The sequence below is a fragment of the Giraffa tippelskirchi genome, chromosome 13 (assembly GCF_054371585.1).
Source record: "Giraffa tippelskirchi isolate mGirTip1 chromosome 13, T2T-mGirTip1v1.2.pri, whole genome shotgun sequence".
In the NCBI taxonomy this organism is placed as follows: Eukaryota; Metazoa; Chordata; class Mammalia; order Artiodactyla; family Giraffidae; genus Giraffa; species Giraffa tippelskirchi.
In genome coordinates, this window is record NC_137287.1 from 35,820,233 (window position 1) to 35,847,291 (window position 27,059).

Below are 27,059 nucleotides of genomic sequence, written 5' to 3' on the forward strand. Positions count from 1 at the left end.
ATGACAGAGACTTTCACAACAGTAGTGGATGTGCTTGGTATTAATACAGAGAAGAGCAAGGGTCCCATCGGTCCTAATCATAATGGTTGATCCAATGTTCAGTTACTCAATGATCAGTGGCAGAAACTTCGGGGCAAGAGCCCCTCCTTTTTAACATGGGAATTAATTCACTGATCAGTGTGAAACTAGATGCTTTACTTAAGCTTTCTGCCAGAAGTTCCATTTCTGTGAGGGGGTTTCTAAGTGATCCTTTGTAGGACATACTGAGCTGCCTGGATAGAGTATGTCCGAAGGAAACTCTGGTCTGTTTCCAGCATAATGCTTCATATAGTCTTCACCTAAGAAGAAAGAGTAAAGACTGAGACAGAGAAGGATGCACTTTGAAGAATCTGCCATGAAGGATGGGTGAGGTGGGCATTCACTAATGTTCATTTTAAGTCAATGTCATGTGTTCACTTCATCTTCTTACCCCATCACGTGTCCAAGGGATGAACATTTGGTTATTTTAGTGATGAAAATGGCACCTCCGACTGTTTAATTCCATTTTTTGTCCAGCTTCGCAGATGGAGGTCTTGGTGTCATCTGCACCTGACTTTCAAGTTCTGTACTCAGCGCATCACTAACCCCTCTGATTCTTTCTTTTTTCCTTCTCTTCCTCTCTTCCCCTTCTATCCCTCCCTTCCTTTTCCCTCTTCATCTGTTCATCAGCTGACACAGGTGTTTCATATCAAACATGAATTTCCTCAAGAGCCACCCTCCCTTTCTCACTTAAATACAAACATCCTTGACTGACTTTCAAGATACCTTTAAGGGTAACTTTCAAGATACCTTTTCTTAGGTTCTTTACTGGCAGTCTGGTTATTTAACCTTAGTTAAATATTAACCTGGTTATTAATATTAACCTACTTATGTAATCCCCCAGGCAATTTGTGATTCCTGAATAGGTAACATTTAACTTTATAAGCCACCCCCATATCTTCCCATCAGCTAAATTAATAAAAACAGCTTTATCCAGAATCACTGTTCTTGTGCCAAGCTGAGACATATTTTGTAGTCTTTTAACTGTCCTATTTCATTGACTAAAGTTGATGGCTTCATAAATATTCTTTTTCAAAAATCCTCCAAATACGATGGAATTATGCATTTTCTGATGAATGAGCAGGCTGGGTCAAAATTAATCCAAGATGGGAAGGTGGTTTACCATCAACATTTTAACAAGTATCATCTCTGGAAATACGGCATTCCCTATCACGTCTGGATTAATAATACTTTGCTTCATGATCTCTTCTTTGGGGGCGAGGCAGCGGTTTATCTTCTTGGCGGATGTAGAGAATGTTCACCCTCATTTTTCAGACACACACACTACAGGTCCCCTGAGCACCATTAAAATGTACTGCATAATCTTTGGGAATTGATTCAAAGAAAACAGATGCCATTTTTTCTAGATGCAAGGGCATTTTTACTCCACTGAAATCCCCTTCCACTTTCATTAGAAAAAAAATATTTGGCTTTGTAGAAGCTGGTCGATAACCTTGGTGAGAACATAGGAGCTGAACTCTTAATTCCTGGGCTTAGATGTCCAAGAGTCTGACAAAGGGACCATTCTCCTTCCAGTAACTAATTTAAGCCCAAGACACAGGATGAAAATGGGCAAGAGATAAGGACTGATTTTCCAAATTCCAATTTTAACCCCTCCACTTTCAGACAACAGGAAGACCCCTCACTATTTAGTTTTAAGGATAGCAATTTTCAAGGAGATAAAGATGATTGATATTTAAGGGAATATATCTAAATTCAAGTTTCAAAAATTAGGATACATCTGTGTGTGTGTGTGTGCACGTGTATGTGTGCACGCACGCACATGAGGTGTATCCAAAGAATGTTATAATCAGCCAGAAAGCTTCCTTAGCTCATAAGTTCCTCCTGGAAACACAATATGGCCTTAATATGCATGGTTGCTGGTGTTATAGATAAAGAAGAAAGAATGGAAGGGAGGAGAGAAAGAAGGAGGGAAGGAGGAGGGAGGAAGAAAGAAAAAAGAAGGAGGGAAGAAAGGAAGGAAGGAAGAGAGTGAGAAGGAAAGGGGGAGAGAGGAAAAAAGAGAAAGAAAAAGAAAGAGGAAGAGAGGAAGGGAAGAGAAGGAAGGAAACAAAGAAATGTTTAATTAAAATCACTTCATGGGAAATAGATGGGGAAACAGTGGAAACAGTGTCAGACTTTATTTTCGGGGGGCTCCAAAATCACTGCTGATGGTGATTGCAGCCATGAAATTAAAAGACACTTACTCCTTGGAAGGAAGGTTATGACCAACTAGATAGCATATTTAAAAGCAGAGACATTACTTTGCCAACAAAGGTCCGTCTAGTCAAGGCTATGGTTTTTCCAGTGGTCATGTATGGATGTGAGAGTTGGACAGTGAAGAAAGCTGAGCGCCGAAGAATTGATGCTTTTGAACTGTGGTGTTGGAGAAGACTCTTGAGAGTCCCTTGGACTGCAAGGAGATCCAACCAGTCCATCCTAAAGGAGATCAGTCCTGGGTGTTCATTGGAAGGACTGATGTTGAAGCTGAAACTCCAATACTTTGGCCACCTCATGCGAAGAGTTGACTCATTGGAAAAGACCCTAATGCTGGGAAGGATTGGGGGCAGGAGGAGAAGGGGACAGCAGAGGATGAGATGGTTGGATGGCATCACCGACTCGAGGGACATGGGTTTGGGTAAACTCCGGGAGTTGGTGATCAACAGGGAGGCCTGGCGTGATGCAATTCATGGGGTCACAAAGAGTCGGACACGACTGAGTGACTGAACTGAACTGAACTGAAGGAGGAGAAATGTAATTAATAGTGGAAAGTCTGAGAGAAATGTTTCAGGCTTTAGAAATTAACACATTGTTGTTGTTCAGTCACTCAGTTGTGTCGGACTCTGCATGAACTGCATCACTCCATGCTTCCCTGTCCTTCACTATCTCCCAAAGCTTGCTCAAACTCAAGTCCATTGAGTCTAGGAGGCCATCCAACCATCACATCCTCTGCCCTCCTGTCCCTCAATCCATTCTTTAAAATGCACATACACCTCTTCCTTTACCGGTAAGTGACAATAACACAGTCTTTAAGTTTCCCTGTCATGATTTCTACTTGCTATAATGTTACCAACACTCCACTGTTAGATTTTTTGTCTCTATTTATTCACTATTATTGAAAACACCACACTGAACAGCTAGGATACCCATATTTCCCACCTGCCTGATTGTTGCCTTACAAAGTCTCTATTCCCCAAAGTGGAATTACTAGGTTAAAGGATCTAAACATGGTGAAACGATTTTGATACAAAGTGACAAATCACCCTTCCAAAAGTGTATGCCAGCTGACACTTCTCTAGTGGCTTTAGAATTACTTTTTCCCTACACTCTTATTAACCCTGGGTATCCATGGCTATTTTATTGAGATTTAAAAATTATTTTTCTGAGCAGTATCTGTCTGCTTTCTGTTGATAATAGGATTCCAATTTCCTTTGGGGGAATACCCGCTGCCCTACCGGACAGAGGTCGGCAGGAGCGTTAATCAGATGTCTCAGTCTCCCCAAATCAAAGGGCAGGCATGTGACCCAATGTAGGTTACTCAGAGGCTGAAAATTAATGGAGTTCGCTCTTCGTGCTGATGGTGTCAAGACAGAACTCAGCAGGGTTCCTGCCTCCGAGGCCCCTGGAATTGCCCTGGTCCCTGCTCTCTTCAGGCCCAGCCTCCACCTCCTCCTTCAACCCACAGGGGTCTGTATATCCTTTTTAGTTAAGTGACCCAGGCCACTCTTTCTTGCTTATAACCAAATAGGTCTACAGATGGAGCAGACCGGTTAAGCAATTCCACTGTAGAATTTTCACCAAGTGTCCACAGACTGTGTATCAGCAGTGTTGTGTGTGCTCAGTCGCTCATCGTGTCCCACTCTTAGCAACTCCATGGACTGTAGCTCACCAGGCTCCTCTGTCCATGGGATTCTCCAGGCAAGAATGCTGGAGTGGGCCACCATTTCCTCCTCCAGGGATCAAACCTGCATCTCTTGCGTCTCCTGCATTGGACACAGATTCTTCCCAGGGCAGGGGATTATTCATCCCACTTGAGGGACCAGTGACAGAGACAGCTCCCTCCCTTCTTGGCAGCAGAGCCTCTTGGCTGGTTTAGCAAATCAAGTTTTCCATTTTATACCCGCATACAATGTGCAGTAGCTTCTCACCCAGAAGGGAGAAAGTAGTTAGAATAAAGCTGGGGTCCCCGACTTCCAGGACTGCTTGCCTGATGATTTGATTCAATATTAGAAAAATAGTGCACAATAAATGAAATATGTTTACATCACCCCCAAACCATCCCCCTCTTCCCAGTTTGAGGAAAACTTGTCTATCATGAAATCAGTCTCATCTGGTGCCAAAAAGGTTGGGGACCACTGGAATAAAGCATCTATCTTCTCACAGTCCTTGAGAGTCCACTGAGAAAAGAGTTTCCCCTTAATTTTCCTGCCTTTCCAGGAGAGAAGCCAGGGACAAAAATCTGAGTTTGTGTGAACTTCAACTCTGGCCAAATGGCATCTTTGCTGCTGCCGGCTTCAGGGAAGGAGGCACAACGTCCGCTACTTCTGCAAATTGTATAAATGCAAACTCTACGCATATATACGAAAGTGCATATATATATATGTATGTATGTATGTATGCACGTGTGCTCTTGTTGTTGTTGCATCACTCACGTGTGTCTGACTCTTTGCGACCCCATGGACTGCAGCACACCAGGCTTCCCTGTCCTTCACTATCTCCCGGAGTTTGCTTAAACTCACATCCACTGAGTTGATGATGCCATTCAACCATCATATACTCTGCTACCCCCTTCTCCTCCTGCCCTCAATTGTTCCCAGCATCAGGGTCTTTTCCAATGAGTTGTTTCTTTGCATCAGGTGTATACACATGTACACACACACCTGGGCTTCCCTAGTGGCTCAGACAGTAAAGAATCTGCCTTCAATATGGGAGACGAGGATTTGATCCCTGGGTCAGGAAGATCCCTTGGAGAAGAAAATGGCTACCCAATTCAGTATTCTTACCTGGAGAATTCCACGGACAGGGGAGCCATGAGGTTCCAAAGAGTCGGACACAACTGATCAACTAAAGCGTACACACATACACACACACACACACACACACACACACACACACACATACACCAGTAGGATATACATTCCAAAGGGCAGGGGCTCTAGACAACCCTGAGGCAAGACTAGAGCAGCATCAATGAGACCCAAGAGCAAGCGGCAATGGGATTGGGCTGAATTCCATCTCCCTGATGGATGGTCCAGGATGTCTGAACATTTTTGAGAAGGAGCAAAGTAGCAAATAGAGCATGACTGAATCGGAGTCAGGTCTCTGGGACCCTGAGGAAACTGTCTAAAATCACTGAGCCTCGGTGTCCCCATCTATAAAATGGAAACAAATTAGTTTAAATGACACAGATAATCACCTGGCCCAATGCTGGTTTTCTGTTCCTTTCTGAATGACTCCCTCAGCTGATGCCCCACTGAAGGATTGAGACTAAACAGTGAACCCATCAGCTTTCTCGTTCCCCAGCTATGTTATCTGTGATGATTTTGTTTTGTTCTCCTGAAACCAGATAAAGATCTAAACCACCATTTCCTTTTAAAACTGTGCTTGGCGTTTGGACCACACAACCCTCAATTTAATCAAGACACACCAAATACCAACCATATGGCTGATTATCAATCTCACTCTCACAGACATCCTAACAGATAAATCCATCTTTCCATCCACTACTGCAGGAACAGTAACATTTCAGGGAAGAAAAGAGACCTTAGGAATATCTACGATTTGAATTGGTCCAACAGACACAAAAATGAACTCACTGAAACCAGTGAGGCATCAAAGACATTTTAACCTGGTGGGTCTCATTTCTCCTAAATGCAAAATGGTCCTCATCACCATTATCATCAACATCATCGTCAAGGTTAGCGCCCGAGATCCTACAGGAAAAGTATTCCTGTGCAATCCATGGTCATGTACTTTAAACAAAATTGGAAACTAAAGTGGTCACCAATGAAAACAAGCTAAAATTTTAGTCCTTGAAAAGAAAACATTGTGGGCTTAAAGGGATGTGGCAGAAGATGAGGAGGGTAATTTGAAAGTCAAGTCCATTATGGCGGAAGACTGGCTTTGGAGTTTGTAGAGGAAGAAAAAGTGGTTGCTGTATTTCAGCAACAGAGCCCTATTTGGGTTTTGTGTGTGTGTGTGCGTGCTTTTTTTCTCTTTATTAGAGTCACAAGTCTGAAAGGCCCAGGGCAAGCACTCTCTGAAACATAAAGCATTTCTAAATTCTCCTTGAACATAAATCCTCAAATCCTCTCCTACTTCAGCAGTGAAGGCATGAGAGCAAAGGCTGCCAAAAAGAAGCCAGTCAGGATCGGGGTGATGCTGCTGTCAGAAATAAGAGCTCTTCGCTTCTCTGTCCAGCTGGGAATGGAGAAAAAGGGGCTTGAGGGAGTAATTAACTGTCATGCATAAGATTAATTGACGACCCTCCAGTTTTGCCCTAAACACAGATGTATGGGGATCAGGATGCAACCTTGAATGCTAAAGGTGAAGGGAGAATAGTTATTTCTGGATGAGAGCAAACTGAATATGCAGAAATGCGGGCGGTGTCAAGACGCACGTGGTGGAGCTGGGGGAGGCCATACATCATCACGCCCTTCCGTGAAGTGGCTTGTCAGGAAATAGCCAAGGACTTCAATTAGGAACCAGCTCGTGCCGGCAAGTTTCTTGCTAAGAACTGGTCCACAATGAGCCAGTGATCTCGTCACAAGGGTTTGGAGTGGACACATGTCTGCACATTTCTGTGTCACTATCTGGATAAGTGGACTAAAAGGAATATTTATAATGTCAGTATCTCAGGAGCAGGAAAAGATTCTTACAGCTCTAGATGTAGTCTGGTCCTCTCTCTCTGACCCCAGAGGATGTTCTGTGGTGGGAAGAGGGTAGTTTTCACTGGCAGATCTCGATATGCAAAGATCAGGGTCCTTTCTCAGATACAGGGTCCCCATGTTGACCCCCGTCTGCCTGTCTTCCTATGACCACATGATTTTCTGCTGAGGCAAAGCTTTCTCTTAGACATGGGGGGGGGGGGTTACTACATATATAATACTAAAAACTGCATTTCTAATCAAAATGATCAAATTCCAGGGGATGAGAATGGAGAAAAGAAGAATTTTCGTTTTGCTCCCAAATGACTGGTGGTGAGTGATCAACATCATTACAACAAACATGCTGTCTTCCAGAGCCTTTTTTAGTGAAAAGGTGTCTTTTTCAATTCCATGAAAACGTTGGATTTTATTTAGGAACTGGGCATTGTGCAGTGTTTGGGTGCTAAAAATGAATAAGCTTCATACTTGAGAATCTCTTACTCGGAAACTATAGACTCTTAAACACATACACCCAAAATAATCTTAACAACACAGCAGCAGGTATTGTTTGATGCGTGCTGTTAAGTGTTTTACAATCACTGTTTTATTATCTTCGTGACTATATGAGATCAGTCTGAAGCCTCTGTCTATTTCAAAGATGAGGAAACCGAGGCTTACTACTGCTTACTTAAAGTCACCCACTTGGTGCCAGGCAGAGCTGAAATCTGAAGCCTGGAAGTTTAAATAAACAACTCAGGTGTTCCTGTAGAGGTGTATGAAAAGAATACAGATTTCATAAACTCATTTTATTTGGGAGAATGAAGGAACATTTTGCAGAGCCGACATTTGAGCTAAGTATCAAAAGAGAGTGGAATTTGTCCAAGTAAAGACTGGGATGGAAGGCAAGGGGCTTTGAGTTGCTGAAGGAGGCATTCCAGATCATGGAAACAGGACATACAAGTACACTGAAGACAATACTAGCTGAGTATTATGACTGTGAGATCTAGAAAAGCAATGGCACTAGTGGTAAAGAACTTGCCTGCCAATGCAGGAGAAGTAAGAGATTCAGGTTCGATCCTTGGGTCGGGAAGATCCCCTGGAGAAGGAAATGGCAATACATTTCAGTATTCTTGCCTGGAGAATTCCATGGACAGAGGAGCCTGGTGGGCTGCATTCCATAGGGGCTCAAAGATTCAGACATGAATGAAGCAACTTAGCATGCACCCACACATTTGATCTTCTACCCTGTTCCTGGCACAGAGCTCCTAAAACACTTGGAATTTCCAGTCATAGGAGCAATAAAGGCATCTTTTGTGATGTTAGTGAGGTGACTTTTGGAAAGCCCTTAGGCAGTCTAAGAATGGGGACAGGCTGTCAGGGAAATCAAATGCCTGGTGAGAGGGTTGAAACTTGGGGTACCTCAACTCCCAACCTCCAGGGAGGGAAGAGAGCTGGAGATTGAATCAATTGCCAATGATCAATGATTTAATCAATCATGACTATGTCATGTAATGTTGCTATTCAGTCTCTAAGTCGTTTCTGACTCTTTGCAATCCCATAGACTGTAACCTGCCAGGCTCCTCTTTCCTCCACTATCTTTGCTCAAATTCTTGTCCATTGAGTAGGTGATGCTATTTAACCATCTCATCTTCTGCCACCCTCTTCTTTTGCCTTCAATCCTTCCCAGCATCAGGGTCTTTTCCAATGAGTCGGCTCTTTGTATCAGGAAGCCAAAGTACTGAAGCTTCAGCTTCAGCAACACTCCTTCCAATGAGTATTCAGGGTTGACTTTCTTTAGGATTGACTGGTTTGATCTCCTTGCAGTCCAAGGGACTCTCAAAAGTCTTCTCCACTACCAGAATTCAAAAGAATCAATTCTTCGGCACTCAGCCTCTTGTATGACCCAACTCTCAAGTAATATAGAATAGGAAATGGCAACCAACTGCAGCATTCTTGCCTTGAAATTTTCATGGACAGAGGAGCCTGGAGGGTTACAGTCCATGGCATTGCAAAGCGTCAGACATGACTGAGCAACTGAGCACGTATACTCCTATAATAAGCCTCCATAAAATGCCAAAGGACAAGGTTCAGAGAACTTCCTCATTATTGAACATGTGGAAAGCAGGGAGTGTGGCACCTGGAGGGGGAAGGTAAGCCCCAGATCCTTCCCCCACCTTGCCCCGTGCCCCTCTCCTGTCTGGCTCTTTCTGAGTTATATCCTTTTACAAAGCAGAGATCTAGGAAGTAAAATGTTTCTCTGAGTCCTGTGAGCTGCTCTAGCAAGTTAATCAAGGTCACAGGTACTTCTGATTTATAGCCAGTCCATCAGAAGCACAGGTGACAAACTTGGACTTGAGACAGGCACCTGAAGTCTATGTAGTGGGGGTATGGTCTGTGGGACTGAGCCCTTCACCTGTGGAATCTGATGCTATCTCCAGGTAGGCAGAGTCAGAATTGAGCTGAATTTTGGACACTCGCCTGCTGTCTGAGAGTTGCTTGGTGGCATGTGGGATGCCCTCGCCACACACATACACACACACACACACACACACACACACGGAGCGGGGGAGGTTTTCAGAAATGTGATGAGAAGGCAGGTAGATTAAGGAGATGATGTGGTCTCAATTCTGTGGGCATGGAGAGTCACAGATATTGTTGTACAGCAGAAATTAACATAACATTGTAAAGCAATTATCCTTCCCCAAAACTGTAATGGATGCTTTTGTGAAGAAATGCACAGGTGAGCACCTCTGTTCTCTTTGGCTGGTGAAGAAAAGTCTTTGGAGAAGACTTGGTCATTGTGAAATGGGGTCATAAGCCCATGAACTTCACAGGAAGGACTCTTCCAGAAAGAGCTTAGCAGACTCTCTGGTTTCCTGCAGAATCAAGATATTTTCAATAAAAACATTCTGACTTCAAGTCCAGACACACTGATACAGAGAAAAGCCACAGGCAGAATTTGAATCATCACCTCTGGACAATGGCCTTTCAAAAAAATTTTCTGTCATGATGTCCTATAGCGTATGTTACTGATGCATTCTACCTGCAAATTACCGATGCTTCCACCTTTAATAAAGCTAAAGGTTTCTTTCTTCACCAGGGAGTCAGTCAATATTAAAATTCTCTCTTTGGTGCTGGTTCTTGCCAGGACATATCTCCGAGGACAATTCACAATGGACTCAATTTGACAATAATTATTCTCAGCAATGCTAGTTGGTCATTTCCATGGGCTCCTTGCCTCTGCAGGCGTGAACACTCATTTTGATTCCAAGACTGTATGTTTCTAAATTCCCCCACGTCAGCTCAGTGCCCAGGAAGACAGAAGGAAAATTTCCAGGTCCTTTGTTTTTGCATAAGATGTTCTCCATCTACCAAGAGGGACGTATTTCATCCACATGATAGGCATTTAGAAAAGTGCAGGGTGAACTTTAAAAAAAATGTTGCATAGGGGAAGCCACATGGAATCAGGTTATACTGGCCTCTCTCTCTCTCCTTCTTGAAAAGCCCTTGAGGGCCCGGTACTGACCACTTCAAAATCACAGTCTTCTCTCCTTCCTTCAACTTTCTCTTTGTCGGTCTCATGGGTAGTCCCTGGAACATGGACCGTTGCAACATTCAATCCACTGTAACACCAGCAAGAGTTTTGGACTTTGCCTCCAGTATCTATTCATGGCTAGGGCAGGAGGAGAAGGGGGTGAAAGAAAATGAGATGGTTGGATGGCATCACCAACTCAATGGACATGAGCAAACTCCAGGAGATAGCAAAGGATGAGGAAGCCTGGTGGGCTGCAGACCAAGGTGTCGCAAAGAGTCGGACAGGACTTAGCAACTGAACAAAGACTCATTCCCTCTAACCTCTGGGATCCCAGCTGCCTTTAACTTAGACAGTGCTTTAAAAAAATCTACCCTTCAACTCATCTTGCAGCTTGTGACAGGGAGAGAGAAAAGCAGCACATGGAAGGACTCAGAGGACTCCCCGACTTTTACACCCCAAATTATCATCAGTCAGCAATCAGTGAGCATTAAAGAAGACATGTCTTGATTTTTGTTTCTGTTTTTTGCACATACAAAGCTTTTTGAGGGTGCCATGCTACTTAACAAATGACAGAAACCTTCATCACCCCTGCCAGGTACTGGCAATGAATTGGTTTTCTTTTCTTTTTTTTTTCATAGGCGGGGACAAAGAAGCAGAGATTTCTCTGGGATCAGATTTGGCGTTTCTCCAACCTTTAAACTTTATTGCCCAACAGAGTATCCAACCGGGTTTGTGGGAGGGATCGAGACCATTAAAATTCATTTGGTACCGTGTCTCCAGAGGAACCCGTGAGCTTTCATCCTTACTGACTTCTGCATCACATGAAATGCAATAGACTCTGATTTCTTAGGGAGTCAGTGAACCAGTGAATGATAATAGCGTGCTGTCATCTGTGCATGCTGCCCCTCACCTGGTCCCCTCTGTGACCAAAAGCACGAGTTTCTTAGGAAAGCAGCTCAGGCAGGTCAGGGACTCTGCGTGTTGTCCAGAACAAGAGCTGACTTGCATGAGGAAAGCAGGAGTCAGCTTCTGTGGCATAGCATGTGACTTTCCATGAACAAAAGCCGTTCAAATCTCAAAAACACTTCAACTTGAAGTTCCTGAAAAGCCGCTTTCAGATCTGCCTGCAGAATCCAATGATGGTTCCATTACGGTTGTTCCATGCCAGCCACATGAGACCAAGTGGCTAATAAAAAACAAACTTTTATAATGAGAATGAGAATGCATACATTTCCACTTTCGTCTTCTCTGAAGTATGACAATCTCTAGGTCGTTTGATTATGCTAAGTTGCTTCAGTCGTGTCCAACTCTTTGCAACCTTATGGACTGTAGCCCGCCAGGCTCCTCTGTCCAGGGGATTTTCCAGGCAAGAATACTAGAGTGGGTTGCCATGCCTTCCCTTCCAGAGGATCTTCCTGACCCAGGGATTCAACCCACATCTCATTATGTCTCCTATATTGGCAAGCAGGTTCCTTACCACTAGCACCGCCTGGGAAGCCTTTCATTATGGAGTCTTGCTAAGAGTACATAGAGAAATAGGGAATCAGAGTCAGAAGCTTTCTGTAACTGGGAGCATCCCCAGGAAAATTACAGTCACACGTCTGCTTCCAGCCTAGGAACAAGGATGCCCCCAGCTCACATAGCCAATTGTCACACGTTTGCTTCCAGCATAGGAACAAGGATGCCCCCAGCTCACGTAGCCAATTGTCACACGTTTGCTTCCAGCATAGGAACAAGGATGCCCCCAGCTCACGTAGCCAATTGTCACATGTCTGCTTCCAGCATGGGAACAAGGTTGCCCCCAACTCACGTAGCCAATTGTCTGAAGCTGGCTAGCCATCATCCACGCCATTTCTCCCTCACCATCAGAGTCATAGTTCACTTCCCATTTCCTCAAATTCAGCTTTTACTAAATTGTAAGTCCCCTGGCCAGCCCCAGTGAAACCTTTTACCAGATCATGTGATTGCACTGGAAGACTCTCTCTATATAAATATCTTGGAAACCTTCAAACACAAACAACATCTCTGTCACATTTTTGGAAGAAAATCAGTCATTTCTCAAGGTCAGTGATAGACATTAAAAACCTCATCCAAAAGGATGGTGCCATTTGGAATGCCTTTCAAGTAAAATCTTTTAAAAGGGAAACTATACACTCCTTAGTAATGAGAAACTAAGAAGTGAGGCATCTAAAATTAATAATATTAATGATAACAATCATGATCAGCATCTTTATCATTCTCTTTTCCTCCCTCCTCCTCCTTCTTCTTATTGACAAATGTTTCTTTAAATTGACTTTGCACCTTAAAGTGTAGCAAACATTCATTCTGTGAATCTAGTGAAAGAGTGCATGGTTTGAAGAATGAATGAATGCAAAGTGTGTTAGTGACCTTGACACATTTTAAGATGAATAAGAAAGAGATAAGGGCTAGAGCAGAGTGAAGGAGACACAGGCTGCAGAGAAAGAGGCCTTTGAGGTAGGCAGGCAGGGACCAGATGTTTTGAAAGCCTATGGGCCACAGTCATTTTTGCTTTGGTTTGGTCTGGATTGTTTTTGTTATTTTTTTAAGCATAACAGGACAACATCGAAGAAGGGGAATAACTGAATTTATCTACGGAATTTGTGGGAGATTATTTTCTTATTGTGGTTTAAATACATGCTTTTAATACACACACATACACATACTGTTGTTGTTCAGTCACTAAGTTGCGTCCGACTCTTTGTGACCTCATGGACTGTAGCACGCCAGGCTTCCCTGTCCTTCACTATCTCCCAGAGTTTGCACAAATTCATGCCATTGAGTCAGTGATGCTAAGTAACCAACTCATTCTCTGTTATCCCCTTCTCCTCTTGCCCGCAATCTTTCCCAGCATCAAAGTCTTTTCCAATGTGTCATCTCTTTGGATCAGGAGGCCAAAGTGCTGGAGCTTCAGCTTCAGCATCAGTCCTTCCTATGAATATTCAGGGTTTATTTCTGATATATATATCTCAAACGTTCTTAACCACTTTTGAGCGTATGGTTCAGTTCCCTTAAGTGTATCTACATGGTTGTCAAACAGATCTCCAGAACTTGTTCATCTTGCAAAACTGAAGTCTCGCACCAAGTAAATAAAAATATTCCTTTCTGTCTTTGGTATCCCAAAGAGATCCTAGCCTCTGCTAACCACCATTCTCCTTCCTATTTTTATAAACTTGATAACTCTTAATAATTTGTCTAAGTGGATTACTGCAGTATTTGTCTTTTTGTGACCAGCTTATCTCACTTAATATAACATCTTCAAAGTTCATTTCTGTTGTAGCCTATGGAAGGATTTCCTTCCTTTTTGAGGCTGAATAGTACCCCACTGCACCTGGAGACCACATTTTGTTTGTCCATTCATCCACTAACAGACACTTGGCTGCTGTGGATGGTGCTATTATGAACACAGGTGTGTAATGCATTTATGTTTTAAATAATGCTGGCTATTATGTGGATAATGACTTGGAGGAGGGCAAACACAGATCCTGAAGAGTCCAGGAGGGAGGCTGTTACAGTCACAAAGGTGGCAACAATGGTGGCTGGGACTAGGGTGTGGCAGTGGAAACAGAGCAGGGGAGGGACAGCCGTGTACCTTGGAGGTCGGGGCTAAATGACACGTGGGCAGTTGAACAGAACAGACGAAAGACCGAAAGGTCAAGTATGATGCCTATGAAACAATGAGCCCAGTGCCCGGCTTCCCTTCCCAGAGCAACCCTTCAGGAAAGATCAGCTGTGTATTACCTTCTATTATTGTTCAGTCCCTAAGTCCTGTCCAACTCTTTGCAACCTTATGGACTGCAGCACACCAGGCTTCCCTGTCTTCCACTATCTCACAGAGTTTTCTCAAACTCATGTCCATTGAGTCAGTGATGCTATCCATCTATCTCTTTCTCTGCCACCTCCTTATACTTTTGCCTTCAATCTTTCCCAGCCTCAGGGTCTTTCCCAATGAGTCGGCTCTTTGCATCAGGTGGTCAAAGTATTGGAGCTTCAGCTTCAACATCAGTGCTTCCGAAGAGTATTCAGGGTGGACTTTCTTTAGGATTGACTGGTTTGATCTCTTTGCAGTCCAAGGAAATCTCAAGAGTCTTTTCTAGCCCCACAGTTCAAAAGCATCGATTCTTCTGGTACCTTTTCTTTAGGACATTTATCTCAGATGATAATTACAGTTTTTGTATTGTGGTTACTTGATGTCCCCCATCTAACTTCCTTTCTTAACCCCACCACACTGTAAATTTCAGGGTTACAGATCCCTTGCTGGTTTTCACTCAACATTTTTAACACTGACACCAATATTTAGTAGGGTCTTGATATATTTGAAATAAATGAAAAAGTGAGTTAGCAGGACTATTTATCTCCAGGAATTATTTCCCTGTGCATTAAATAAAAGATCCTTTCAGAAAGCCATTTTTTCCTAATCATCAATTTGTGTATTTTTAGATTCTTTTTATAAACCAAGCTCAATTGAGTTATGCATGTCAGAGTGAGAATGAGTATCTGCAAGCTTTACGAGTCTGCTATTGACGGTGACATACTGAAAGTGACAACTATATAAAAGTGATTGACAGTCAACAGCTTAAAAGAATATTTCAAACCCATCCACCGAGCAAGAAGCCTCAAAACCAGAGCAGAATCCCCAAGTCCAGTGAAGAGAAAAACAATTTGAGTGGACTTTGCTTTTCAAATAGAAATACCGACTTGAAACACTTTCTTCTGCTTTTGGACAATGAAGTTTGCAAGTCTGCAATCAAATGTACATAAATGGAGTTTTCAGAACACTAATACGGCAGTGGGAGAATGCAGCCTTAGGATCTCTCACAGTCATCCATCTATCTACTAATGGGAGATTTCAAAGCTCAGTGTTATCTAAAAAGTAGGTAAGGCAGGTCTCAGTCTTATTTCTGCCTACCTGTCATCTTGAGCCCTCTGCACTTTTAATTGAACACCATTTAGTTTATCATTAAAGAAGAAACCACTGAACATCCCTTATTCTACCACAGCTCTCATAATCTGTGCCTCCACCAGCCAGTGGAAGCATAAACTGGTGCCCACAGGATCAGGAAAACTAATGTATGAGGTTCTCAAGTGATCTCTCAAATAAACCAGCTGATGTGTAAGGACAGGAGTGTGAAGTCGAAGCTGGAGGCACCAGCATCCTTGATCCAAAGCAAATAGATTCCCAACAGGAGGGCTATGAGGAAGCTCAGAATTAAACACACTTGTCAGAACACTGTTGGTGTAGGCTCCATCAGGCAGGTGTGCACAGCTCCCCCGAGATATGTGGGCTCTTATCTTGAGGATGCTCAGTGTCACCAGAGGCGCGTGACTACCCTCCCTCTGGGCTGACATTACACTTGAAAGAAAAAGAAAAACTCTTTTAGTTTCACTGCTTAAACTTTGAAAGATAAGGAGGATGATCAGGTATAAAGTAAACAGAAGGCTGCACTTATGAAAGGAGAGACTACAGGCTTGGACTTCATGAAGTGAAGTGAAAGTGAAAGTCGCTCAGTCCTGTCCGATTCTTTGTGACCCCATGGACTAAACAGTCCATGGAATTCTCCAGGCCAGAATACTGGAGTGGGTAGCCTTTCCCTTCTCCAGGAGATCTTCCCAACCCAGGGATAGAACCCAGGTCTCCTACACTTCAGGTGGATTCTTTACCAGCTGAGTCACAAGGGAAGCCCAAGAGTACTAGAATGGGTAGCCTATCCCTTCTCCAGTGGATTTTCCCCACTCAGGAATTAAACCTGGGTCTCCTGCATTGTAAGAAGATTCTTTACCAGCTGAGTTATTAGGGAGCCCCTTATTATCAGGGAAGTCCCTTATTATTGCACTTAATGGTAAAGGATAATTTTAGGAGGACTTCCCAGGTGGCTTAGTGGTAAAGAAACCACCTGCCAACGCAGGAGACCTGGGTTTAATCTCTGGCTCAGGAAGATCCCCTGGAGAAGGAAAGGGTAACCCACTCCAGTATTCTTGCCTGGAGAATTCCATGGGCAGAGGAGCCCGGTGGACTACAGTCCACAGGGTTGCAAAGAGTCTGACACAACTGAAAGACTAAACAAAAACAACAATTTTAGCTGGAAGGCCTAGCTTACGGAAAGACCTCCTCATAGGATATCATTCCGTTCAATGAATGATTTGCTTCCAAGAGAGATGAAGTGGATTACAAATATGGCCACAAACTTACCTCAGCCCTGTTTGCACACACCTTTCCAAGGAGAGCTCTTGGCTTCTTCCCTTACTATCCATCTCTCTATTCCTTGACTCTGACATTGGCCATGTGACTCGCTGTTAGCAAATATAATGCAAGCAGAGGCTGGAAACTGCTTGAGAGTTAAGGTTTGCCTTCTTACTGCACTTGGAACTGAGGTGAAAGAATCTAGAGTCTGTCATACAAAGTGAAGCAAGTCAGGAAGTGAAAAACAAATATCATACATTAATGCATATATATGGAATCAAGAAAGATAGTGCTGATGCACCTATTTAGATGGGGCAGGAATGGAGACAGGGACATAAGAGAATGGACTGTGGACACAGTGGGGGAAGGGGAGGGTGAGACGAATTGAGGAAGTAGCACTGACATATACACACTACCATGTGTGAAATAGATGGTTATGGGAAGTTGCTGAATAGTACAAGGAGCTCAGCTGGGTGCTCTGTGATGAACTAGAGGGGTGGGATGGAGGCTCTAGCGGGAGGGGATATGTGTATACCTATGACTGATTCACTCTGTTGATCAGCAGAAACTAACACAACGATGTAAAGCAATTGCACTCCAATTAAAGAAAGACTTGCTCAAGGTTCTCTGGTGGAGTTAGGATCTGAGCTTCTAATTATGCCTCTGTTGCAGGAGCCTCTTAGGCTTCTGCTAGAACTTCCCTGGCGGCTCAGATGATAAAGACTCTACCTGCAATGCGGGAGATGGGGTTCGATCCCTGGGTCGGGAAGATCCCCCTGGAGAAGGGCATGGCAACCCATCCCAATGTTCTTGCCTGGAGAATCCCATGGACAGAGGACCCTGGTGGACTACAGTCCCCGGGTTCGCAAAGAGTCAGACACGACTGAAGTGACTGAGCACACACACAGAACTTCACAGAGCTGGGCTTAACGGGCCATGAAGAGGAATGGAGGGCAGGACAGGGATTCTGATGTCAAATTTCTCTGGGGTCACAGCTGATCTGGGTCCCGATAGGTACATATGCACAACCTCCCATGGGTTAGAAACATCAGTAGAAGCATTTGATCTTCCCATGTCCTCTCACCACCTGAGGTCAGTGCATAAAGAACAAGCAAGGTCATGCTTAAGCTCTAATAGGTAATATCCTGTTAAGGAGGGAATAACCCCACCCATTTTCAGGAATCAAGGGAACCAGGGCTCCATCCCTCTGAGCCCTCAAGGTCAAGGACGCACTTTCCCTCAGCGAGAAGGGAAATTTGTCTCTCTTGTTCACCATTATCTCTGCAGCACCTACAGGATCTCTATCATTTAGTGAATCAATGAGTGAGTGAATCTAGCGCTCAGTCATCTCTGACTCTTTGCGACCCCATGGACTGTAGCCCTCCAGGCTCCTCTGTCCATGGGATTCTCCGGGCAAGAATACTGGAGTGGGTAGCCATTCATTTCTCCAGGGGATCTTTTCGATCCAAGGATAAAGCCTGGGTCTCCTGCATTGGCAGAGAGGTTCTTTACAACTGAGCCACCAGGGGATTGAATTCAGAGAAGAAGGCAAGTCCTAAGAGGGTTGGGAGACTCAAGAACTCATTGTATCAATAAAGAGCCTCAGAGGAAGAACCACTTGATTTAGCAGCTTAGAAAAATATATGGCTCCTTCCCTTGTGGTCCAGTGGCTAAGATCCTGCGCTCCCAATGCAGGGGGCCTGGCTACCGCAGCTAAAGACCCTTCACGCTGCAACCAAGATCCCAAATGCCACAAGGAAGATTAATGGACCTGTGTGCCACAACTAAAACCTGGCACAACCACATAAATAAATAAAGATACTTTTAAAAAGAATATGAAAAGAGGTACCTGGAGCCCAGAAGAGAACCCAGTAAATGTCTATGAAGTGAACGTATGTCCTAGAATGAGATTCAGGGACTTTGATAAATGGAGCTCTTAAGAACTTTTTAAGATTCTTTTTTTTTTTTAATGCGGACCTGTTTTTAAAGTCTTTGGGCCTTCCAAGATGGCTCTAATGGTAAAGAACCCACCTGCCAAAGCAGGAAACATAAGAGACATGGATTCGATCCCTGGGTGGGGAGGATCCCCTGGAGGAGGGCACAGCAACCCACTCCAGTATTCTTGCCTGGAGAATCCCATGGACACAGGAGCCTGGAGGGCTACAGTCCAGAAAGTCACACAGAGCTGGACACTACTGAAGGGATTTAGCATGCAGACTAGCTACGGATGCTATAGGATGACTTAAAACTATCATATTAGCATTCATCCATTACCCTCCAGTGAAAGGAGCTTTGAGAGTGTGTGTGTGTGCACGTGTGTGTGTGTGTGCATGCACACACACACTCTTAAATCAGAGGGTCATCTTCTTAAAGGAAGTTTCACTAAGTTCCTAGCTATTTTGCCAACCAGGAAAAGGATGCAAACTCTGGCTTTGTAGTCTCGGAGTGACGATCAGAGAAGTTCTGTTCTCCAATCAGACAATTTAAGAAGACTTGACGTGACTCAACAAGTTCTAGAAAATGTGCCAGAACAGACTTTCAAGGAAGGCCCTCGCCCCTTGTTTTAAAAGGAGAATGCCATCATCCATAAGATGCGCGAGAAGCGAGGGAGCGCCGCTCTAAGTCAGTGATGGGGCTTTTTTGTAAGAGGCGTCCTGAGAAAAGGTGGAAGTCCTCCCAGTGGCGGCAGAGGAACATCCAGGAAGCCCTTCGCCAAGCCTAGCTCGCTCCCCGAGGTGCCCGCCCTCACTGCCTCTTTTTCCCCTGGCGCCTTTGTAATCGAAGCGGGTGACAACTCCATTCAGCTCTTAGCAACAACAGGAGGGATCGATTCCCTGAGAATGCCCTAATGACTGGAGACTGGGACACAAACCATAAATGGGGACTTGCTGATTCCAAGTGAAATTATAGTTTGCCCTGCGAGATTGCACAATAAATCAGGGGAAAAACCAGCCAACATAGGACTCTGGGGTCACTGAAGTGATGTTGACACATTACAATAATGAGAACTTGAAACACCTCCTGCCCTATTGATTTTTAAGCTGCATCGTTCCCACTGCAGAAGATTACAAGTCTCTGTCTTCGGAATCATGGCTCACGTGGGAGATGCTGATGAAAAATACACCCAATCCAATCAAAATGAAAAGCTTTACTTGTACTTATTACAAATCTAATACCATTGTCCCTTGGCTGCATGATAGGCACTTAACCTACAATGGGAAAAAAAATAAAAACATTTTTTTTCTTTTAATTAAAATTTTTCATACCTTTTTTTTTTTTTTTTTTACACACAGCTCTTTGCTATGACTATACAGGAAAAAGGAACTGAAGAAAATAGGCACAATAGCTCAATTAACACATAAAGGGCAATTTCTTTATGTTTTTCTAATTCCAGGGTAGCTTTCAAATTCCCTGAATCACCATATCATTTGGGAGAATGGAAAATCATGTCTTAACAACCAACTTATTTCCTCGTCAACAGGAAAAGATGTATTCTACCCGCATTTAGCATCCACAGTAAACAAAGGCTGCCTTGCTGATCTTTCCTTTTCCCCTGAAAAGTGCTCCATGGAGCTGAATAAACACAGTTGTGGGAGGCCAACTGGTGACATAAGTTAATTACTGACCTGTCACACAATCGGAGAATGGTAATAATTTATTTTCACTGTTGCATTAACCGTAAGCTGCGTTTTGCCAATGGAGAGTGCTGGGGAACAGGACTCTGGAACAGTGCTGCCGTTATACACCCTATACGAGGTTGTGACAATATTTCAGACGGGAGGCTAGATACAACGATGTCACTGCTCTTCCTAGGCATAGTGTCCTGGCCATAACTCAGAAAATAATTACCCACATTTCTCGGCTTTAGGAGAGAAGAAACTAGTGAGTAGGAATAACACGCTTTCTTCTAATAGGGTTCTGAAAGCATCATCCAGTTATTGGATAAAATTATGACTTGGGTTTACCAGGATGCAACAGATAATAAATATTCTGCCACAATCCAATAGGATCATACATTCTCTAAAAACATTTATCGAGGTCCTAATATGGCCCAGGCATTGTGTTAGCGATTAATTACACATTGTTCACCTGTTCTCTGTCTCCATGAAGTTTATAGCCCATCATTATCATCTGATAGTCAAGACGAAAACCCACAGGAAAAACCCATGGGTCTAAAAGGGATTCTTATAGAAGAAACCCTCATGTCCCACTGAGAGAGTTGACTGAAATAAATGAATGGTGTTTAGAAGCTAACTGGTCTTTTCTCTCAGCTACCCTGATTGTTTTTCTTCACTTGATCTGATGAGAAATCTTGCTCTTTTGGAAAATATATATCCCTGCTTACAGATGAATCTATTTGCAGGGCAGGAAGAGAAATGAAGGCATACAGAACAGAGATGTGGACACAGGGGAGGAAGTAGGGGGGTTGACACATTGGGAGAACAGGATTGACATATATATGCTACCAGGTGTAAAACAGATAGTTAGTGGGCTTCCCTGGTAGCTCAGATGGTAAAGAATCTGCCTGCAATGCAGGAGACCTGGGTCTGATCCCTGGGTGGGGAAGATCCCCTGGAGAAGGGAATGGCTAGCCACTCCAGTATTCTTCCCTGGAGAATTCCATGGACAGAGGAGCCTGGTGAGCTACAGTCCATGGGGTCCCAAGACTCAGACATGACTGAGCAACTAACACACACACACACAAACACACACACAGTGGGAAGCCGCTGTATAGCACAGGGAGCTCGGCTCAGCGCTCTGTGATGACCTACAGGGGTGGGATTGGAAGGGGATTGGAAGGTTCTAGAGGTAGGGGATATATGCATACATAAAGCCAGTTCACTTCCTTGTACAGCAGAAACTAACACAACACGTAAAGCAATTAAACTCCAATTTTTAAAAATCCCCCTGCATCCTACTATATCATGAATTTTATCAGCCTGGGAGTAACTAACCAGAAACTGTCTTCTTTTGACATGGCTACCGTTGGGACCTAGGTTCTTACATGTGCTGTTAATCCATTTATTAATAGGACTGAAAGCAGGTGAATGATCTAAGACACTTTTTCACAGGAGTTGGTAGAAAATAGTTCAAAATTGATATAAAGGAGGGGTCTCTAAAGGGGGAGGCGGTTAACCACTATGATCTTCTTCTGCTGTAGCACTCTCAAGAGCTGTTCATTTGTCTTCGCATCAAGTTCCTTCTGCAAGCTCCCCCCTGGGGTTCACTGAACTTTACTCACAGAGTTAAAAAGTAGCTGAGAGGGGGCTTCCCTGGTGGCTTGGAGGCAAGGCAGAAGATACAGGTTCGATCCCTGATCTAGGAAGATCCCACCTGCCACGGAGAAGCTAAGCCCATGCACCACAACTACTGTGCCTGTGCTCTGGAGCCCGGGAGCCCCGAGCACTGAGCCCATGCGCTGCAACTACTGAAGCCCTCACGCCCTAGAGCCCGTGCTCTGCAACGAGACAGGCCGCCGAGAGGAGAAGCCCATGCACTGCAACTCGAGAGTAGCCCCTGCTCGTCACAATTAGAGAAGAGCCGGCACAGCAAGGAAGACCCAAGACAGCCAAAAATAAATAAATAAAATAAATTATAAAACATTTAAAAAGTCACCGAGAGGGGGCTTCCCTGATGGCTCAGTGGTTAAAAAAAAAAAAAAAAAAAAAACAACTGCCTGTCAATGAGGGAGAGACAGGTTCGATCCCTGATCTGGGACAATTTCACATGCCTCAGAGCAAATCAGCCAGTGGGAAATCAAATCAGCACTGTCGAGCCTGTGCTCTGCAACAAGAGAAGCCACCGCAATGAGAAGACCATGTACTCGAAGTAGAGAGTAGCCCCCACTTGCCACAACTAGAGAAAAGCCCACACAGCTAGGAAGATCCAAAACAGCCAAAAATAAACAATTTTTTTTTTTTTAAGTAGCTGAGAGGGACTTCTCTGGCCGTCCAGTGGTTAAGACTCCATGCTTTCAATGCAGGTGGTGTGGGTTCCATTGCTGGTTGGGGAACTAAGATCCCACAGGCTGCCTGGTGTGGCAAAAAAAAAAAAAAAAGAAGTAGCTGAGAACTGAAGCTTGCAGAGGCCACGCTGCGACAGCCTGCCTTATTTTGACTGACATGTTGCAGCTGATATCACAATCTGAAGAACTGCTCTGCGAGGCAGTGAACAAGCTTCTCCTGTTTTACTAACGTCAGTTATAAGACATAGTGGTGAAGCATCCTGTTTATGGACCTGCCCGTGGTCAGATCCAAGGTTTGCCCACCATGAGCTGTGCGACCTTGGGAAAATCATCCTCTTGAAAATGGCTCCATTGTCTATGAAATGAAGACAGTGAGGGGCCCCGCCAGGGAAGAGGCTTAGGAGGCTGAAATAAGCCAGTCGAGGCACAGTGACCCTTATACGCTTGTCAGGTCTGATCCCCAGGGAATGTTAGCCATGGTGTTCCCCCCAAGAGCAACGGGCCCTACCTCAGAGACATTCGTTTTTGAGTTTTCTGAGCTCAGTTCAGCAGGTGGCATTGGGGTGTCATGTCAGTTTTAGAGGACTGTGCTGACATCCTCCGGAGAAGGCAATGGCACCCCACTCCAGTACTCTTGCCTGGAAAATCCCATGGACGGAGGAGCCTGGTAGGCTACAGTCCATGGGGTCGCTGAGAGTCGGACACGACTGAGTGACTTTACTTTCACTTTTCCCTTTCATGCACTGGAGAAGGAAATGGCAACCCACTCCAGTATTCTTGCCTGGAGAATCCCAGGGACGGCGGAGCCTGGTGGGCTGCTGTCTACGGGGTCGCACAGAGTCGGACACGACTGAAGCGACTTAGCAGCAGCTGACATCCTCATGTTCAAGTGGGCAGCCAAGATGGAGTCGCATCTGATTGTTTCTGCATTAGCAAGGGCACACCATGGCTATGAGAAGTTAGGCCCTTGTGCAGGGGCCATGCTAATCCTCTCTGTATCATTTCAATTTTAGTATATGCGGGCATATACCCTGAGGAAACCATAATTGAGAAAGACACATGTACCCCAATGTCCATTGCAGCACTGTTTACAACAGTCAGGACACGGAAGCAATCTAGATGTCCATTGACAGATGAATGGATAAAGAAGTCTGGTATATATATTCAATGGACTATTACTCGGTCTTAAAAAGGAATGCATTTGACTGAGTTCTAATGAGGTGGATGAACCCAGAGCCTATTACAGAGACTGAGGTAAGTCAGAAAAACAAATATTATATATTAACACATATATATGTGGAATCTAGAAAAATAGTACTGATGAACCCATATGCATGGCAGCAGTGGAGATGCAGGCATAGAGAACAGACTTATGCACACACAGCAGTAGGTAGGAAGGAAAGCATGGGACCAACTGAGAGAATAGCATCGAAACATACCAGTAGGTCATGTATGGATGTAAGAGTTGGACTGTAAAGAAAGCTGAGCACCGAAGAATTGATGCTTTTGAACTGTGGTGTTGGAGAAGACTCTTGAGAGTCCCTTGGACTGCAAGGAGATCCAACCAGTCCATCCGAAAGGAAATCAGTCCTGAATATTCACTGGAAGGACTGATGCTGAAGCTGAAACTCCAATACTTTGGCCACCTGATGCAAAGAACTGACTCATTGGAAAAGACCCCGATGCTGGGAAAGATTGAGGGCAGGAGGAGAAGGGGACGACAGAGGATGAGATGGTTGGATGACATCACGGACTCAATGGACACGAGTCTGAGTAAACTCTGAGAGTTGGTGATGGACAGGGAGGCCTGGCATACTGCAGTCCATGGGATGGAAAAGAGTCGGACACGACTGAGTGACTGAACTGAACTGAACTGATATACATTACCATATGTAAAAGATATAGCCAGTGGGAATTCACTGTATGATGTAGGGAGCTGAAATCTGGTGCTCTGTGCTCTGTGCTGAAATCTGGTGCTCTAGAGGGGTGGGATGGGGTGAGAGGTGGGAGGGAGCTTCCAGAGGGAGAGGATATGTGTATACTTATAGCTGATTCAAGTTGATGTACAGCAGAAATCAACGCAATGTTGCAAAGTAATTATCCTCCAATTAAAATTTTTTTTTAACAAAAGAAGAAGAAATTAGGCTCTGATAAACAGCTGTAACTCTTCTGAAACACAATTTCAGCAAGACGCAAGTCTAGCATGCAGCAGCTTCCCAATGCAGTGCCCCAAACAATAACAAAAAGGCAAAACACAAGAGGAAAGAGATAAATGTATACGTATAGCTGATTCACGTAGTTGTATAGCAGAAACTAACACAACATTATAACACAACTATCCTCCAATTTTTAAAAAAGCTGAAACACATGTGGAAAACCAAGATGAAATAAAGATCTGAAAATCAGATGATACCACTATTTCCTTTCAGAGAGGTCCCTGCCGCCGCGTACACTGAGGATCCAGTCTAAATTTACAGGACAGGAGTAAAAGAGCAAGTGTCATCTATAACTGCCTATTTATAAATACCAGTGCCAGGGGCCATGCCTCCCCAAATTCCCTAGCCATTTTCGACAAGACACCCCAGAGTAGCACATAGCTTTCTTGTTAACGTTCCATGGAATCTTTCCCTAAACATACGCTTGTTCTTGCCTTCCACATTTTGTCCTGTCACTGCAACAGATGGCTTTACACTGGAGCATATGAAAATATTAAATACTTTATAAGCCTGGTGGAAATATGAAATGCCTTCGGAGGACGGAAAGCTGCATGATTCATGTAAAGCGGCCACGCGCGATTCTGTTAGAAACAAGTACCTTTAAGTTGTGTTGTCGAGGAGATGTGGGGCCATCAATTCCACATCTTCACTGAAGGGAGACAAATGATCGGGGGCTCAGCTTTCGGTGAGACAGATCTGGGCCACACGGAGAGGCAGAACATACCGCCAGTGAGAGCTGTGAAATATCGCAGTGTGTAACCAAGGGAGGATGGTGAAATCGACTTCTTAGAGATCTAAAAGCCCGGAGAAACCTCCATCTGTCTGAGATGGTCGAATAAAGCGAGCTTAGCTCACAGCAGTGAGTTGAGAGGCGGTCAAGTCAGCTAGCCATTGTCCTATACCCACAAATCCACGTGTCCTTTCTTTGCAGAGCCAGTTTGATAGATGCTGACCCAACCCGATGAGTTTTGCCACCTCATCCAACCCAGAAGGGATGACCCACAGATCTAGGAGTGAGGTTCAGATCACTGCTGGTGCTTCAAATGAGGGATTCTCAAGCCAGCCTGCCTAACTCTCAGTGCCAAGGATTGCAGTGACATGGCAAAGGACTGGAGCATTTTCTGTCTGACTCTTCATCTATAAGATGGTAGTACATACCTCCAAAGGATGCTGTGAGGGCAAGTGAGTTAGTACACAAAACAGGCTTGGTATATAAACTGGCATATGGTGGATGCTGCATAAATGCTGGAGAGTCTCTATATTTAGTCCTCTGTTTATGTAGAAATAAACATTCAGATGTGGGTAAGATTTTACATCTTTCCTTTGATTGGTGTGTGTGACTGGCATTCACTTCCAATAGGGACAGCATATTAATGTTTTCTATAATCTGTATGGATGTGAGAGTTGGACCATAAAGAAGGCTGAGCTCTGAAGAACTGATGCTTTTGAACTGTGGTGGTAAAGAAGACTCTTGAGAGTCCTTTGGACAGCAAGGAGATCAAACCAGTCAATCCTAGAGGAAATCAACCCTGAATATTCATTGGAAGGACTGAGGCTGAAGTTGAAGCTGCAATACTTTGGCCACCTGAGGTGAAGAGCTGACTCATTGGAAAAGACCCTGATGCTGGGAAAGATTGAGGGCGGGAGGAGAAGGGGACGACAGGATGACATGGTTGGATGACATCACCAACTCAATGGACATGAGTTTGAACAAATTCCAGGAGTTGGTGAAGGACAGGAAAGCCTGGAGTGCTGCAATCCATGGGGTCACAAAGAGTCAGACAGCACTGAGCAACTGAACAAATAATGTATATGAATCAAAAACTGCCAAAGCCTTCTTCCTGGCATTTGTCCCAGAGCAGTGAGACTCATGCTCACACTAAAACCTGCCCAGTAATGTTCACAGCAGTTGTACTTATGAGAGCCACACATGGTCCAGATGTCCTTCAATAGGTGAGTGGTTAAACAGACCATGGCACATAGCAAGTACAGTGGGGTATTACTGAGCAGTGAAAAGGAACAAATGATTGATGGACTTGGTCATTCAGATAAAACTCCAGGGACTGATGGTGCTGGAGTTAGCCAGTCCCAAAACGTTAAACATGATACATACAGGCAGTGGAATATTATGCAACCATTAAAAAGAATGAAATAATTTGATTTGCAACAACAGGATAAACCTAAAGACTGTCATACTGAG

General features: G+C 44.2%; 1 protein-coding gene and 1 non-coding gene across 3 annotated transcripts in view; both read right to left on the reverse strand.

Annotated features, from left to right (window-relative positions):
- LOC145531678 (uncharacterized) overlaps positions 1-27,059 on the reverse strand; it is a 468,005-nt gene that overhangs the window by 164,567 nt on the left and 276,379 nt on the right. The gene's annotated exons all lie outside the window — the stretch shown is intronic.
- LOC145533571 (U6 spliceosomal RNA) lies at positions 23,574-23,678 on the reverse strand. The gene has a single exon (XR_014074170.1). It is a non-coding gene; the product is annotated as a U6 spliceosomal RNA (small nuclear RNA).